Below are 14451 nucleotides of genomic sequence, written 5' to 3'. Positions count from 1 at the left end.
TTTCTTTTCAGTAAAACAACCATATCATTTATAATTTCCAGCTTAGTAATAAATCTTAAATGACTGATAGATTTCCAAATGATTGACAGATTTCCACCTAACTAGTCAATTGATAATATTAGAAAGATTTTAAACTCAATTAAGCTTAAGTTAACTCAAAAGAGCTCAAAGATTTGAGCATAAGACCTGGAACCTTAAAACCCCTAGAAGAAAATACAGGCTGTAAACTACTTGACAGAGGTCTTGGCACTGATTTTTTTTAATCTTACACTAAAAGTAAAAGCAATAAAAGTAAAAATAAATAAGTAGGACTACGTCATACTAAAAAGCTTCTGCATAGCAAAAGGAACCATCAACAAAATGAAAAGGCAAACAAACTCAATGGAAGACAGTACTTGGAAATCATGTATCTGGTGAGGAGCTAATATCCAAAAGTGTATAAAGAACTCAGAACTCAACAGCAAAAAACAAACATCCAATTAAAAAATGGGCAGACAGAAAACACATGAAAATGTGTTAAACATCACTAATTATTAGAGAAATGCAAACCGAAACAGTGAGGTATCACCTCACACCAGTCAGATGGCCATCATCAAAAAATCTACAAACAGTAAATGCTGGAGAGGAGGTGGAGAAAAGGGAACAGTCCTACACTGCTGGTGGGAATGTAAACTGATACAGCCATTATGGAGAACAGTATGGAGATTCCTTCAAAAATGAGGAATAAACCTGCCATATGACCCAGCAACTGCACTATGGGTGTATACTCTGAGAAAGCCGTAAACAAAGAAGACACATGTATTCCAATGTTCACAGCTGCGCTGTTTACAGTCATCAGGACATGGAAGCAACCTAGATGTTGATCAACTGATGAATGGATAAAGAAGATCTGGTACATATATACAGTGAAATATTACTCAACTATAAAAAAGAACGAATCTGAGTCAGTTCTAGTGAGGTGGATGAACTTAGAGCCTGTTATCATAGTGAAGTAAGTCAGAAAGAGAAAAACAAATACACTATATTAACATATATATGTAATCTAGAAAAGTTATATTGATGAACCTATTTTCAGGGAAGGAAAGGAGATGCACAGGCAGAGAACAGACTTGTGGACACAGTAGGGGAGGAAGAGAATGGGACGGATGGAGAACGTGGCATCAATATACATATACTATCGGGTGTAAGATGGACAGCTAGTGAGGAGTCGCTGTGTAGCATAGGGAGCTTAGTCTGAAGCTTTATGATGACTTGGAGGGAGGGAAGGCGGGAGGGGAGGAGAGGAAATGGAGGGAATGTATGTATAATTATGGCTGATTTGCCTTACTGTATGGCAAAAACCAACAAAAAAATTTTTTTTAATCTAAATAAAAACAGCATGGAAGTTTCTCCAAAACCTCTTTACCTTCTGGCTAAGTCAGAAGGAGAAAGATAAATAGCATCTCATATGGGGAATCTTGAAAGTTGGCAAACAAAAACAAGCTCATAAGTACAGAGAACTACTAGGTGGGGTGGGGTGTGAAGAAATGTGTTAAGGGGATCAAAAGATATAATGAAAAAAAAAAGCTAGTGTATTATTGGGAAAGGTGTACATCAAAGCTGTATACTGTCACTCTGTTTATTTAACATATATGCAGAGTACATCATGCGAAATTCTGGGCTGGATGAAGCTCAAGCTGGAATCAAGATTGCCAGAAGAGATATTAATAACCTCAGATATACAGATGACATCACCCTTATGGCAGAAAGCAAAGAGGAACTAAAGAGTCTTTGATAAAGGTGAAAGAGAAGAGTGAAAAAGCTGGCTTAGAACTAAGTTCATGGCATCTAGTCCCATCATTTCAAGGCAAATAAACGTGGAAAAAAATACAAACAGTGACAGACTTTATTTTCTTGGGCTTTAAAATCACTGTGTATGGTAACCGCAGCCATGAAATTAAAAGATGATTGCTCCTTGGAAAAAAAGCTACGACAAACCTAGACAGTGTATTACAAAGCCGAGACGTCACTTTGCTGACAAAGGTCCGTATGGTTTTCCAGTAGTCAGGTACAGAGTTGGCCATGAAGAAGGCTGAGTGCCGCAGAACTGATGCTTTTGAACTATGGTGCTGAAGAAGACTCTTGAGAGTCTTGGACAGCAAAAGAGATCAAGCCAGTCATCCTAAAGAAAATTAACCCAGAATATTCACTGGAAGGATGGATGTTAAAGCTCAAGCTCCAATACTTTGGCCACCTGATGCAAAGAGCCGACTCATTGGAGAAGACCCTGATGCTGGGAAAGACTGAGGGCAGGAGAAGAAGGGAGTGACAGAGGATGAGATGGTTGGATGGCATCACCAACTCAATGGGTGTGAGTTTGAACAAACTCAGGGAGATAAGGAAGCCTGGCATGCTGCCGTTCATGGGGTCGCAAAGTCATATACAACTGAGCAACTGGACAACAGCAACACTTTAAATGAAAAGGAAACTGCTTATATTTTTGAAAAGGGGAAATTTTAAAAAATGAGTTCTTCCTTTAAGCATTTAATAATTTGAAAAATAATATGGGAAAACATTAAAAAAAAAAAAAACCACTAGTCTTGGTTAGGATTACAAAGCTTAAAGAGAGATTGATACTAAAATCAGTAGTATCAAATTTCAGAAAGTAAGCTTCTATTATTCTGCAATGATTTGAATGTTCAGGAAGACTCTTGAGAGTCCCCTGGACTGCAAGGATATCCAACCAGTCCATCCTAAAGCAGATTAGTCTTGGGTGTTCACTGGAAGGACTGATGTTGAAGCTGAAACTCCAATACTTTGGCCACCTCATGCGAAGAGCTGACTCATTGGAAAAGACCCTGATGCTGGGAAAGATTGAGGGCAGGAGAAGGGGATGACAGAGGATGAGATGGTTGGATGGCATCACCAACTCAATGGACATAGGTTTGGGTAGACTCCCGCAGTTGGTGACGGACAGGGAAGCCTGGAGTGCTGTGGGTCATGGGGTCACAAAGAGTCGAACACAGCTGAGAGACTGAACTGAACTGATGTCACTAATGTTCAAATTTTACAAAATATAATTCTATTAAAAATGTACTTCACATATCAGAAACACTATCTAAATCTTAGGGAATGGGCAAAAGATATTCTTGGGCATTCGTTCACGCAGAGCTAGACTCATGACTTTAACTGACTTTCTATGGACTAATCAATAGGTACTAACCTCGGTAGGGACAAGGGGTAAATTTTAGATTTTGTTCAAGAGAAATGCAAATAATGTATGATCGGTGGATTTTTAAAAATTTTATTTATGCTAAAATAATTTTATTTATGTGTGCAAGATCTAAAATGAAAATGTGTCTGTGTGCTTAGTACAAATTCATGTGGATACTATATGTTATACACATACTATTTCAATAGTATAAATTTCTGTTCAGTAGGGTAACAGAATCTCAAAGTTTATAATTTATGGATTAGGACATTAGCTAATATTGTGTCTACTTTGGTAATCTTATCTGTCTATAAAAATCCTAAATTCCTCAAGTGCTCTTTGAATCACACCTCACAAATTACTAATAACTTCATCAGTTAATGAGTTGCATGATGTGTTTCACTTATGGTTATTTTATGGTTACATGGGTGTCATGACTTTAGCCTTATGAAAATCACTCTTTAGCATATGCTTTATCTTATCTATTCAGGGATGTGGTGGGGATCATATCCTAATTTTTAAGATCCTCTGGAGGAGGAAATGGCAACCCACTACAGTATTCCTGCCAGGAGAATCCCATGAACAGAGGAGCCTGGAGGGCTACAGTCCATGGGTTGCAAAGAGGCAGGCATGACTGAGCAATTGTGTACGCACAAGCAATGTTAATTATCCTCAAATATTCATCTCCATGAATATCTCAGTTATGTATGGATATAACTAAAATCTTAACAAAAAGGGTTATTGGTTATATTTAAAGTAGTTATCACTTTAATAAGCAGAAATTTAAACTTTAGACACATCTCCAGGGAAATCTGATACCTGGTAACAAGTCCAAAGTGAACCAGAGTAAAATGGAAGAACCATAAGATGGAGGGAAAAATACTACCTACATAAGTTTTTCAAACTTTTGCCAAGTCCTTTCAAAGGAAATAAAAACATAACATTTTAAAAATAGTAATGTCCTACATAAATAATATTTTTTCCTTTATTTTACATATGTTAGAGAGAGGTTGCTGCTGCTGCTGCCGCTGCTAAATCACTTCAGTCATGTCTGACTCAGTGCGACCCCATAGAAGGCAGTCCACCAGGCTCCACCACCCCTGGAATTCTCCAGGCAAGAACACTGGAGTGGGTTGCCATTTCCTTCTCCAATGCATGAAAGTGAAAAGTGAAAGTGAAGTCACTCAGTCATGTCCGACTCTTAGTGACCCCATGGACTGCAGCCTCCCAGGCTCCTCCATCCATGGGATTTTCCAGGCAATAGTACTGGAGTGGGGTGCCATTGCCTTCTCCGTAGAGAGAGGTTAAGATAAGACAAATTAAACAACTAAACCACAATATTTTACTAACTAGTACATACCATTGTTCAACAAGTTTGAGGAAAAAGGTATTCACCATATGGTTTTTAATCAAACATTTATGAAGGTTTTCTGGAATCTAATTTACAGAAAGACCCAAAATTTATTTCTCCTTTACTCCCACTCTTCCATCTATAACTAAAATACTTATCTTTCCCTAATAAAATATTCTCAAAGAATCTAACACTGAACCTTTCACTCTGTAGGCACTCAGATGCTTTTAAACTTTTATTCATGCTAACAATGTGTGTGCAAGACCTAAAATGAAAGTGTGTCTCTGAGTGCTTAATACAGATTCATGCGTATGTTATCTGTTATACTATTTCAATGTGTGTATTTGGTTGTATCTGTTTGCTGGGGAATATTTTTCTCACTAAAGAAAATAATTTTCTGCAAAAACTAGAAAGAAGTCAGAAGTGATGGTACCAGAGGTATTCTTGACAGAATCATGAAGGAAGTCTGGTCCTGGAGCCCAACACTGGTAAGGCCTCAAAAAGAGAAAAGGATCAGATGCAGTAATAGAAGAAATAAGACAAGAAAACAACTTAGAATGGTGGTTAACATTACTGGTGGTTAACATTACTGCTCTTACTAGTTAACATTACCAGTAAAAAGAAAAAAAATTTTTTTGACCTTCATGAATGACAATAAAGAATGAGAAAATAAGATCCTTTTGATTATTAGTTTCACAATTTAAGATCAATGCCAGCACTACTTCAATTTTACCTTGTCATCAGACAGACTATATAGCTACTATCAACTACCCAGCAAAAGGTACCAAAGTACCAGGTACAATGCTACTGAAGGTCAGAAAGCACTGGAATACCTGAGTTGCTAAAAAGGAAAATGAACAGGTAGGTATCTATTTCAGAGACAAGAAGGATATATAAAGAAATATTTAGATGACCAATGAGATGTCCTGAGATGAGGAATATTCAATGGCTGATGAAAAACACTAGGAAATTAAACAAGAGGAAGGCCATCCAGAGGAAAAAAAAATAGAAAGGATAATAGGCAGGAAAATATGAAATCATGGGAACAGGCTGTCATTAAAATGACAACTGGATATTTATTTGATGAACATTGTGGACAGCTGGTAATAAATCTTTGTGATGAATAATCCAATAAGGTAAAACATAAACTTTTGCTTGTAGGAATACCAGTACTTCTAACAGTTATTCTTTTAAAAGTATTTAGAATATATACAAAAATATAAGCTCAATTATGACAATTCAAATGATCCAAAATAACATCAAGGAAAGTAACTGTTAATCAAACAAACATCTATAATGATATGTAGTTCTAAGTATCATTTAATGACTAGTTTTGAATTGCCCCTTAAAGCAGATTATGTTCGGTGGTATATTACCCAGCATTTGAAATTACTCTCATCTCATTAGGACATTAGGCTTTTAAATAAATGTCTAGTGCTTATTTACTTATCCAGCTAGAAAAATAGCTGGATCTCTTCAATATCTGAAAGAAATATACTGATACAATAAGCTGCAAAACCACAGTTTTAAAACTAAGTTAAAACTAAACTATCTATGATATCAGTCCAAGGCAGATAGGAATTCTCTGTCTTCCATTTTACCCTCCAAGATGCAAGGTATTTAGCCATAGGCATACCATTTCTGAGCAGATGCCTCACTTAAGCAGGATGTGACAAGTTCCTCACGAAAGGGATCTTTGCTCCTACTTGGTGTTCACAGTGTTAGCTTCTGAACTACTGGCCTCCGTCCACTTTGCAGGCCATCAGAATAACATTTCCGGCATGGCCCTGGCATAAAAGGCAGACTTCCTTGCCTGAATGAAATCCTCGCTCACCATGGCTACATGCATTCAGCTTTTACTATCTTTCCTCAGTACACTTTTGACTCTCCCCCATGGGATGCAGTTTTCCATCTAGCAATTAGGCTAACACCTTTCCTAACATAATCCAACAGCCAGGGCTGCCTTCGCTTACAGTGCTGGCAAACAGTTTCTATTAAGTCTACATCACAGTCAAAATCAACCCATGACAAAAGTTTGCCAGATAACACTGAAAAACAAAACATCTGTCTTCTGCTTAGGATATGTAGAAAGATGGAAAGAGCATTGCTCCAATTCTAACAAGAACAACAAAGTAATGCAAATTAATCTGGAAAATGACATTTTTTAAATACATCATAGAGTTAAGTCCACAGGAAAACCAGTAAAGACCATCCTTCAAGGACAAATGGAGCTGGAACACTTGCTTACCTGGGGAAAATACCAGGTATGATACAAGTCAGATTAAGAATTCAGCCAAATTTTCCAGTGAATTGCTAAAGGCCGAATGTGGTTTGTATAAAGGTACTGAACCTGTTCGAAACAAAGACACAAGAAGAATTCAAACGCGCCTGCAGATTCTTCTCCACAGACCTCTCAGAGACCATGAGAAAGACTGTGGGGAGGTGGGTAAGGAATTACAAAAAAGACTGGGGGAAGGGGACAGCAACCACCAAGGGAAAGGCAGGAAGCTGAAGCACAGCCCAGGTTCCTCAACTCTGTCATTCCTAGGGGACAAGAACTTTCAGGTGCTGAGGGAAGCCAGTGAGACAGGATGACCTTTGCTGTTTTGTTTTTTAATCACTCAATTGTGTCAGATTCTCTGCAACCTCATAGACCATAGCCTGCCAAGGCTCCTCTGTCCATGGGATTTCCCAGGCAAGAATACCGGAGTAGGTTGCCATTTCTTTCTTCAGGGGACCTTTCCAATCCAGGGGTCAAACCCACCTCTCCTTCTTGGCAGGTAGATTCTTTAGCAGTGAGCCACCTGGGAAGCCCTTAGAACACAAATAAAACCCACTGCAGCTGGAAGAAGGGGAAAGAAAGGCCTTCTATCCTAGTGGCTGCCAAGTCACATCAGTCGTGTCCGACTCTGTGCAACCCCATAGACAGCAGCCCACCAGGCTCCCCCGTCCCTGGGATTCTCCAGGCAAGAACACTGGAGTGGGTTGCCATTTCCATCTCCAATGCATGAAAGTGAAAAGTGAAAGTGAAGTCGCTCAGTCGTGTCCAACCCTAAGCGACCCCATGGACTGCAGCCTACTAGGCTCCTCCGTCCATGGGATTTTCCAGGCAAGAGTACTGGAGTGGAGTGCCATTGCCTTCTCCTATCCTAGTGGAGGCAGGGATATATTATGAACCCAGACTGCTAGTCTTCCTAAAGCTGGGAAAGCGGGTCCTAGACCCTCTAGACCCTGGGTCCCAAAGTGTTCCTAAGACCGAAGCTGAATCAGAACAAGAAAAAAATGAACCACTGACAAACGCTGAGTAACAAGTAACAGCAGTCTATTGCTGAGGGACGTGTAAAGAGAAACCTTTTGTGAGACACAGGCACAAAGGAAAGATCTACAGCTGAGGGTGAAACAAACACCAACCCTAGAGGAGTCTGAAGCCTGTCATCCCCTGAGGAAAAGAAGAGCAACAGCCGAAGCCAAAGCCAGTTCAAGTCCTGTCTAGACTAAATCAAGCCCTCCCCTGTCCCACCAAGAGCCCAGCAAAAACAAGAGTGGCTCACGTGCAAGTACAAATATGGTTTATCTCCATCTTTACTGTCCTAAACAAGATGTCCAACATGCAACATACAAAAAGCAAGACTGGAAAAACAAACTGCCAAGAACAAAAACCAAATGATCTAACTAGAGGAAGAGAGACCCAGATATTGCAACTATTAGCTAAGGAACTAAGATAACTCTTATTTATGCTTCAAGTTCTCATGGAAGATCTGCAAGACAACAGGTAAAACAGACAGGGATTACAGCAAAGAGACAGAGACCATCAGAAAGAATCCAGAAGAAATACTACAAACCAAAAAACATGATAAAAGAGATAAAGTCCATTTACCAATGGCTCATCAACAGACTCAACACAGCTAAGGAAGCAGGCAGTGAACTTGAAAACAGATCAACAGAAAATATCCAAACTGAAACACAAAAAGAAAAAAATAAAATAGAACACCAACTTAGAATGGTGAGAAATTTTCATATCGTCTAACATACATGCAATAGGAGTTCTAGAAAGAGTAGAAAATAAAATGAGGCAAAGGAAATATTTGAAAAGAAAATGTCTTAAATTTTCCAAAACTGATGGCAGAAGTCAAACCAGAGACCCAAGAAGTGCAGCAAACAACTAACAGAATTAACACCAAATAAAACATTACAAAATAAAACTGCTGAAAATTAAAAATGAAGCAAAAAAATTAAAGGTGGCTAAGGAGATTAAAAACAAAAAAGGTATATAACCTATAGAAGACCAAAGATACAGTAACAGCAGAGTTCTCAGAAACCAAGGAAATGAGAAGGCAATGATACAGACATGCTATAGCAGGTGTGATCTAGTTAACATGCTAAAAGAAAAAAAAAATCAAATAATGAAAAAAAACTATACCAACTGAAAATAATTTTCAGACCTGAAACAGAAATAAACATTTTTTTTTAGGCAAACAAAATCTAAGAAACTTCAAAGCCAACAGACCTGTGATGCTAATATGTTTAAAGGAAGTTCTTTAGGCAGAAGGACTACACCAGCCAAAAAGCTGAAATGAGTAATACTGGAAATATCACAACTGAAGACATATGAAATTAATTTTTTATTTTAATTGTTATAAAGATATTATAGCAAAAATAGTAGCAGTATATTGTGTGCTTACAGTCTAGTGAAAGCAAAATGTATGAAAGCAATGGAGGAAAGTGTTAGAGAGATACTGTACTAAGGGATTACCAGTGTTAAATGCTATATTATTTGAAGATAAGACTCCATGAATTAAAGATGTATATGATAAACCCAGGGCAACCACTGGAAAAAATAAAGAGAGATAAATTACCAGCCAAGTCTATGCCCCAACCAGTGATGCTGAAGAAGCTGAAGTTGAACGGTTCTATGAAGACCTACAAGACCTTTTAGAACTAACACCCAAAAAAGATGTCCTTTTCATTATAGAGCACTGGAATGCAAAAGTAGGAAGTCAAGAAACACCTGGAGTAACAGGCAAATTTGGCCTTGGAATACGGAATGAAGCAGGGCAAAGGCTAATAGAGTTTTGCCAAGAGAACACACTGGTCATAGCAAACACCCTCTTCCAACAACAAAACAGAAGACTCTACACATCTGGACATCACCAGATGGTCAACACCAAAATCAGACTGATTATATTCTTTGCAGCCAAAGATGGAGAGGCTCTACACAGCCAGCAAAAACAAGACTGGAAGCTGACTGTGGCTCAGATCATGAGTTCCTTATTGCCAAATTCAGACTTAAATTGAAGAAAGTAGGGAAAACCACTAGACCATTCAGGTATGACCTAAATCAAATCCCTTATGATTATACAGTGGAAGTGAGAAACTGATTTAAGGGACTAGATCTGATAGACAGAGTGCCTGATAAACTATGGACTGAGGTTCGTGACACTGTATAGGAGACAGGGATCAAGACCATCCTCGTCGAAAAGAAATGCAAAAAAGCAAAATGGCTGTCTGGGGAGACCTTACAAATAGCTGTGAAAAGAAGAGAAGCGAAAAGCAAAGGAGAAAAGGAATGATATAAGCATCTGAATGCAGAGTTCCAAAGAATAGTAAGAAGAGATAAACAAGCTTCCTCAGCGATCAATGCAAAGAAATAGAGGAAAACAACAGAATGGGAAAGACTAGAGATCCCTTCAAGAAAATTACAGATACCAAGGGAACATTTCATGCAAAGATGGGCTCAATAAAGGATAGAAATGGTATGGACCTAACAGAAGCAGAAGACATTAAGAAGTGGCAAGAATACACAGATCTTCAGGACCAAGATACATACATAAAAGATCTTCAGGACCAAGATAATCATGATGGTATGATCACTGACCTAGAGCCAGACATCCTGGAATGTGAAGTCAAGTGGGCCTTAGAAAGCATCACTACAAACAAAGCTAGTGGAGATGATGGAATTCCAGTTGAGCTATTCCAAATCCTGAAAGATGATGCTGTGAAAGTGCTACACTCATTATGCCAGCAAATTTTGAAAACTCAGCAGTGGCCTCAGGACTGGAAAAGGTCAGTTTTCATTCCAATCCCAAAGAAAGGCAATACCAAAGAATGCTCAAACTACCGCACAATTGCACTCATCTCACATGCTAGTAAAGTAATGCTCAAAATTCTCCAAGCCAGGCTTCAGCAATACGTGAACCGTGAACTTCCAGATGTTCAAGTAGGTTTTAGAAAAGGCAGAGGAACCAGAGATCAAATTGCCAACATCCACTGGATCATCGAAAAACCACGAGTTCCAGAAAAATATCTATTTCTGCTTTATTGACTATGCCAAAGCCTTTGACTGTATGGATCATTTGAACCAGAACTTGGTTCAGATAAAGAAAGTAATGGGATCCTAGGAGATAACACCATCCTTATGGCAGAAAGTGAAGAGGAACTAAAAAGCCTCTTGATGAAAGTGAAAGAGAAGAGTAAAAAAGTTGGCTTAAAGCTCAACATTCAGAAAACAAAGATCATGGCATCCGGTTCCATCACTTCATGGGAAACAGATGGGGAAACAGTGGAAACAGAGTCAGACTTTTATTTTTTGGGCTCCAAAATCACTGCAGATGGTAACTGCAGCCATGAAATTAAAAGATGCTTACTCCTCGGAAGAAAAGTTATGACCAACATAGATAGCATATTAAAAAGCAGAGACATTACTTTGCCAACAAAGGTCCGTCTAGTCAAGGCCATGGTTTTCCCAGTAGTCACGTATGGATGCGAGAGTTGGACTGTGAAGAAGGCTGAGCGCCGAAGAATTGATGCTTTTGAACTGTGGTGTTGGAGAAGACTCTTGAGAGTCCTTTGGACTGCAAGGAGATCCAACCAGTCCATTCTAAAGGAGATCAGCCCTGGGTGTTCTTTGGAAGGAATGATGCTGAAGCTGAAACTCCAGTACCTTGGTCACCTCATGCGAAGAGTTGACTCATTGGAAAAGACTCTGATGCTGGGAGGGATTGGGGGCAGGAGGAGAAGGGGACAACACAGGATGAGATGGCTGGATGGGATCACCGACTCAATGGACATGAGTTTGAGTGAACTCCAGGAGATGGTTATGGACAGGGAGACCTGGCGTGCTGCGATTCATGGGGTCGCAGAGTCGGACACGACTGAGCGACTGAATTGAACTGAACTGAACTGAATGAAGATAAAATGTAATTATAAAAATAATCCAAAAGAAGGCATAAAAACTACATAAAATCCAGCAAGATAGAAGATTTTAATCCAAACATATTAAGAATTAATTAAATATAAATGGTCTTACAAACCACTAAAAAGACAGAGACTGTCAGATTGGATATGAAAACAAGACCCAACTATACTAAGTCTACTAAAAAAAAAAACAACAACCACTGTAAATGTAAATGAAAAGAAACTGGGATAGCTTCAGTAGTATCGGTAGTATCAGACAATGTGTACCTCAGAACCAGATGTATCATCATGGATAAAAAAAAATGGACATTTAATAATGAAATCTTAACTAGTCACCTCAGTAAGAACTTCAAAATACAAAAAGCAAAAACCAATAGAAATGACAGGACAAATAAACACACAATTATAGTTGGAGAGTGTAATATTCCTCTTTTAGTAATTGGTAGAATAAGCAGACAGAACACTACAAAGCCCATGAACAACACCATGAACAATCTTGACGGTTGCAAATCACACCACCCACAGAGGCAGAATACACATGCACAGGACATGGAGAATACAGGCGCGTGAGGAAATCAGCAAAGACAGCAGCTACTGGCTCCAAAACCAAATCTTAACAAACGTAAAATAAGTGAAGTCATTAAATATATGTCAGACAATAATTCACAAGTATTAACTCAAAACAGATCACAGATCTAAATATAAAACTTAAAATTATACAACATCTAAAACAAAACATAAAATCTTCGTGACCTTGGCTAAGGCAAAGATCTCTCAGCTATGATATCAAAAACCTGATTCATAAAAGGAAAAATTTTAAATCCAGATTTCATCAGAATTAAAAATCTTCTCTAAAAATGCTGTTGAGAATGAAAAGGCAAACAACAAACTGAGATGCAATTTTTGCATACGGCATATCTGACAAAGGACTTCTATCCAAAACACATACATAATGCTCAAAAGCCTTAATTACTTTTTAAAAAATGAGTAGAGTTGAACAGACATCATGAAAGAAAGTATATGGATGGCTAACGAGTACCTGAAAATATACTCACATCATTAACCATTAGAGAAATGCAAAGTAAAACAATACTGATAAACATCTAGACACATACTAGAGTAACTATAATTTAGAAACAAAATCTGATAATACTAAGTGCTGCTAAGATGCAACTGGAACTTCACACAATTTATGGGAATGCAAGATGATACAGCCACCTTGAAACTGCTGGTTTGGAAGTTTCTTAGAAAGTAAATAAACATACACTTACCATATGATCCAACATCCCACTCCTAGATATTTTAGCTCTTAAAAAAATTTCACACAAGACCTATACACAATATTTACAGTGACTATTTGTAATCACCAAAACCTGAACACAATCCCAAATGTCCTTCAATCAGGGAATGAATAAACAGACTGTGGTACATCTACACAGTGGATTACTACCTACCAATAAGAAAGGAACCACCAATACACCCAACAACACAGATGAATCCCAAATGCAAATATGTATGTGAAAGAAGTAAATTTAAAATGCTACAGACTTTGTCATTTTCCTTATATGGGATTCTGAAAAAGGCAAAAAACACAGAACATAAAACAGATCGGTGGTTGTCAGGGACTAAAGATGGAAGGAGGAGTTGACTAAAGAACATGATAGAATTTTTGGAGTTGACGTAATATTCCCTGGATTTCTTGACTGTGGTGATTACAGACCAGTTTGCGTTTATCAGAACTCTCAGAACTGTACACTAAAATGGATGAATCTCATACTTAACTTTAAAGTGCAGGAAAAATGTTATACATTTTTAAGATATTTCAGGCTACCTCATTTAAAAAAAAAATTAACTAGACTTTATTAAATCTTAGACACCTTGGAGACTTCCTCCATACCAAAAATACATTGATTTTATTGAAAATAAAAATGACTATTGTAGTATGGCAAAGTCCACAATGTGTCTTCATTGCCTGACTCTCGGAAACATTGCAAGGCTCCAGATTTTACAGGGCTGGGTTAGGCTTTGGCACCCTTCAGTGCTTCCACACTTTAGCTAACGTAAAGGTTAACATCTATGGACTCTCCAACTAGGAAGCTGGATTAATAGGCTGTGGAGGGAAAATGTGACAGAATTGTTTAAATTTGCATTCTACCTTAAGACTTCTTTCTGACCCACAGTAATAATACATAAGCCTTCCCTCAGTGTCCACAGGGGATTGGTTCTAGGACACTCCACTGACACCAAAATCCACGGTGCTCAAGTCCCTTTCACAAAACGGCAAAGTACAATGAATGGCCCTCTCTATCTGTGCACGTTAAACCTGAAAATACGGAGGGTCGACGTGTACTTATTAAAAAACTCCACTTGTAAACAGACCTGTGCAGTTCAAACCCATGCTGTCCATGGGTCAACTGAAGTTTCACACAAGCAAAGTAAGAGGGAGAGCATACTATAAACAGGGAAGGATGAAGAACTTCTTATATATCAAAACCAAACCAGATACTAAGAAATAATTATGACATCATACCAAACAGGCTCTGACTTCAATTTCTAAATGTCTAGGATTTCCTGCTGCTACTGCTAAGTCACGTCAGTCGTGTCCAACTCTGTGCAACCCCATAGACGGCAGCCCACCAGGCTCCCCTGTCCCTGGGATTCTCCAGGCAAGAACACTGGAGTGGGTTGCCATTTCCTTCTCCAAGGCATGAAAGTC

General features: G+C 38.4%; 1 protein-coding gene across 4 annotated transcripts in view; it reads right to left on the bottom strand.

The window, feature by feature from the left end:
* Nucleotides 1–14451, bottom strand: part of SESTD1 (SEC14 and spectrin domain containing 1) — a 143002-nt gene that overhangs the window by 52836 nt on the left and 75715 nt on the right. The gene's annotated exons all lie outside the window — the stretch shown is intronic.

The sequence above is a fragment of the Bos indicus x Bos taurus genome, chromosome 2 (assembly GCF_003369695.1).
Source record: "Bos indicus x Bos taurus breed Angus x Brahman F1 hybrid chromosome 2, Bos_hybrid_MaternalHap_v2.0, whole genome shotgun sequence".
NCBI classification, from domain to species: Eukaryota; Metazoa; Chordata; class Mammalia; order Artiodactyla; family Bovidae; genus Bos; species Bos indicus x Bos taurus.
This window is presented reverse-complemented; position numbering and strand designations above follow the sequence as displayed.